Here is a 4,936-nt window from a genome sequence, read left to right on the forward strand (position 1 = left end):
GTCCAGTGACTATCTGCAGCTTTTTGTCCTTTTTTCATTGGTATTATGAAAGTTTAGTGTTAATAAAGCATTATGCAACCTATGTTTGGGGGGTTTAGTCTTCCAAGCTTGTTTGTTGAGAATCTCCTTAAGTGTTCTATTAGATCGCTCAACCACTGCTTGTCCTGTAGGATTGTGTGGTATACCAGTAACATGCTTTATGTTATAATATTTGAAACATTGTTCCAATTTTGTAGAGACATATGCTGGAGCATTGTCAGTTTTTATTTGTGCAGGTATACCCATAACTGCCATCACCTCTAGCAGGTGTGTAATAAGAGAATCAGCTTTTTCAGAGTCAAGAGCAGTAGCCTATTTGAACCCTGAGAATGTGTCTATAGTATGAATGCACATATTTCAAATTTCCAAATTCTGCAAAGTGAAAGACATCCATCTGCCAAACCTGATTTCCCCGAATGGCCTTAGGATTACAACCTGCTGGCAATGGAGTTTGATTATAAAAGGATCAAGTACGACAGTTTTTCTCTATCTCCTTGGCTTGTTGCCAAGTGATGAAGTCCTTTTTCAAACCTTTGCTATTTACATGATGTTTCTTATGAAATTCTGAGGCTTCTAGCACACTTCCAATTAATAAACGATCAATCTCATCATTGCCTTGTGCTAGTGGGCATGGCAGACCCATATGGGTTCTGATATGTGTAATGTATATAGGATTACTTCTGTTTGTGATTGTTTCCTGCAATTGTAAAAACAGAGAAGTTAATTCTGTATTTTCAGGAACGAATTCTGCAGTCTCAATGTGTAACATGACTCTCTGTGCATATTGAGAATCAGTAACTATATTAAGAGGTTCTGTAAAATTCTTAAGTACGATGAGAATTGCATATAATTCTGCCTTCTGTACAGATGTATATGGACTTTGAACTACTTTACTTACCTTACCTGATTTTTAACCTGCCTTACCTGATTTGTTGGCATCAGTGTAGAATGTATGAATTCCAGAAATGGGAGTTACAATACGGGAAAGAATCCAGACTGTCTTTTTATGAATTTAATTTTGTCAGTTTAGGTTTAGTTGTTGCTAATTGTTCCCAAAAAGTCAGTAACAGCTATTTGCCAATATTCTTTATCTTTCCACTAATTTCTTCATTAGTTAAAGGTACTATAATTTCTGCTGGATCTTTTCCAGGCAGCTGACGAAGTCTTAATTTACCCTTTAAAATCAAATCAGAAATCTTTTCTATATATATATCTTTAACTTTTTATTCTGTTTATGTGGCAGAAATATCCATTCCAATATAGTGTCTTCCCTCTGCATCAGAATCCCAGAAGAGTATTCTCTGCATGGCAAGATAACCAGAATATAGCCTAAATTAGGGTTTATCTGATTTACGTGTGCATCCAATATTCTGTTTTCTACCCATTGTAACTCTTTTTCTGTCTCAGTACATAATATTCTCATACTGTTTAGGTCCTTATCACCTTTAAGGGCCATTTTTAAATGCTTTAAGTCACGTTCTTCTACACCAATAATTGTCTGTAATTGAGAAACTTCCCCTAATAATTTCTGAAGAGAATTAAAAGTTTGATAATGATCTCTCCTAATTTGTATCTTTTGAGGTTTGATTCTTTGTAAGTCTATCTTGTAACATAAATAGTTAATAGAATCTCCTCTTTGCATCTTTTCTGATGCAATCTGTAACCCCCAATGAGGCAGAACTTCCTTCACCATTTCAAACATACATTCCAAAGTTTCCTTATTAGAATCTGATAAAAGAATGTCATCCACATAATGATAAACAAGAGATTGTGAACATTTCTTACGAATTATTTCCAAAGGTTGCTGTACGAAGTGTTGACACAAAGTAGGACTATTTAGCATTCCTTGTTGCAAAACACTCTACTGATATCTCCTAACTGGCTGTGAATTATTAAGTGTTAATACAGTAAGTGCAAATTTTTCTCTATCATTTTCCTGTAATGGTATTGTGAAGAAACAGTCTTTTAGATCAATGAATATGATAGTCCATCCTTTAGGTATTGAGGAAGGTAAATGGCATTCCATGTTGCAGAGAGACCATTGGTTGAATTACCTTATTTATGGCTCTCAGGTCTGTCAGCATTCTCCACTTACCTGACTTCTTTTTGACAACAAATACAGGAGAATTCCAAGGACTGGTAGATTCCTCTATAATCTCCAGGATCTAGCTGTTCCTGTACTAACTTTTCTAAAGCCTCTACCTTCTCAGAGGTCATAGGCCGTTGTCCTACCCAAACTGGTTCATCTGTAAGCCACTTCAATGGCAGGGCCTTTGGCTCATCTGAAGGTCCATCATTTGTACCTATTTTCTGTACAGCTTGGATTGTTGGTAACCGTTTTCCATAGCATCTTACCAGATCGTTTCTACTATCTAAAGATTGTACATAATTTGTATCTGACAATGGAGGAATATTAATCTGAGTAATCCATTGCTGTAAGAGATCACAACCCCAGAGATTTATAGCTATATCTGCCACATATGGTTTCAGTATCCCTTTCTGTCCTTCTAGTCCAATGCAGAGTACCGAGTTAACACACTGTCGAACTCTAGATAGAGTTCCAATTCCAGAAATTGTACATTTGCCTCTCTAAGAGACCATTACTGAGGCCAAGACTTTTGAGTAATAATAGTTACATCTGCCCCAGTTTCTACTAAGGCAGAAATAACTTTATTATTAATTTTCACTTTCAACTGAGGCCTTTTATCATTAATAGAAGCTTGCTGAAATATGCATTTCTCATTTTGTCCATTCACACTTGATTCTTCATCACTATTCAAACTACCATCTAGAGCAGTATCATTTTTCACAATAGTCAAAGAACTATCTATTGGTCCTGTGAGAGATTGTCTCCCACTGCTACTGGGAATGACCCGACCTTTCTCGATGTGGGGGGTCTTCTTGAGTCCCCCCTCGGGGTTACCCGACCTTAACCGGTTTCCTTGTATGTCCCCGGTCGATCTACATTCATTGGTCCAGTGTCTGCCCTTACCACATCTTCTACACAATCCAGATGGCAGTGGCCTTCTGTATGAGGCATTGTTAGCATTCGTTTGTCTACAATTTCTCTTAGTATGTCCCATTTTACCACAGCTGAAACATATAGATTCCTGGTGCCTTCGTGTTCTCCAGGGAAGTCTCTTCCTACCTAAGGTTCTGGTTCATAGTAGTAGTAACATCTAGCCTCTTGGTATCTATGTTGAACTCTGTAAGTTCCTTCTCCTTGCCAAGCCCATACATCCTCACCTCTAGAACTTTTAATTTCCTGTTGCCCTTTTAAACCTTTGGAGATGGCTTCTCCTACCCAAGCTCCAGTATCTTGCACATTATAGTCAATGTTGGCTGCATACAAAATCCCATTCTTCTAGCAGAGCTAATCTGATCTTTAAAGACAAAAGTATTCTTTTGCATATTGGGTTTGCATTTTCATAAGCTATTGTATACATAATTGATTGTCTTGTTTCTGGATCTGTTACCTGTAATTCTACTGCCCTAGTTAACCTTTGTAAGAATTCCTGGAACTGTTCTGTAGGTCCCTGTTCAATTCTGGAATAAGTTTCTTGGCATTCTCCTGGCTCACGAACCTTATCCCAGGCATTTAATGCTGCTTTCCTGCATAGAGACAGTATATCATCATCATATTCAGCCTGAACCTGTGGGTCAGCATAAATACCCTCACCAAGGGGCTTCAAAACGTTCCTTTTATGCCCTGACGCTCAAGGAGCTTTGCCTCTTCCTTACTAATGCCTTCCACTGGATTTGGCATGAATTCTCAAGTACAGCTGCTACCAATTGTTCCCAATCTGTGGTGTCACCCTGTTAAAGGTTGCCCATGAATGTAATAGCTGTTTAACATATGGGCTATGGGGACCATATGAGACAACTGATTCTTTAATATTCTTAAGAACCTTCAACTGTATAGGTTGCCATTCATAAGCCATCCGTCTATGAGGGTGTTTCTTAGAAGCTGGCTTTTCTACCATGGTAGCTGGGTACACTAATGGTGTACAAGTAACAACCTTAGAAGAATAGTCATGATACCTGGGTTGAGTAGATGCCTGGGATTGGAGTGATTCTGCTTCTGAGGCATTCCAATGATCTTGAAGCCTCCTAATGATATCCTTTTGAAAAGTTTCAATCTCCTTAATCATAAAAGATTCCAAGCATGTTAGTGAATCTATAAATTGCTCTAACTGCTCATTTACATGTTTTTCTATGTCTTTAATACGATCATCCTTAGGCAGCATCTGGATGGCATGGAAACTGCCTTCTAGGTATTGGAGTCTAGATTCCAGGTCATGATTTGCTGATTTTGAGTCCTCAGCAATCGACCGTATGGACCTATGTAATCTGTCAGCCCTGTACTGTAAATTATCTTCCAAGCATTCCAACCTAGACTCAAATTTGTGATCTGCTACCTTAGATGCTTCAATAATTGATTGAATGGCATTGTCCAATTCTTCAAACCTATCCTTGGTATTTTGCACCTTTGCATCTAGTTGATGAGTAACTTGCCTATCTGAGTGCTTCAATGACTGATTGAATGGCATTGTCCAATTCTTCAACCCTATGCTGGGTATTTTTCACCGTTGCATCTAGTTGATGAGTAACATTGCCTATCTGAGTTTCTAGCTGGCTACAGATATTCTTTAGCTGGTCATGGTCTTCTGACAACCTAGCCTCTAAGGCCTCAGACATGGAGGATCTCTCTGTGTTTATCTTATCATAAATACACTGTATCTCATCAGACAGCTCTGTCTTTAGTGTACTGGACACAGAGCCAAGCTTATCATCCAATTTCTGTTCCACTTGCTGCACAATTGTGGTCTGACCTAATCTGTTCTCCAAAACATCAATGCGTAAAGCTGTTATTTCCTGTAAGTAGGTGGTGAGGTTA

Source organism: Cricetulus griseus, chromosome 9 (genome assembly GCF_003668045.3).
Source record: "Cricetulus griseus strain 17A/GY chromosome 9, alternate assembly CriGri-PICRH-1.0, whole genome shotgun sequence".
Classification (NCBI taxonomy): Eukaryota; Metazoa; Chordata; class Mammalia; order Rodentia; family Cricetidae; genus Cricetulus; species Cricetulus griseus.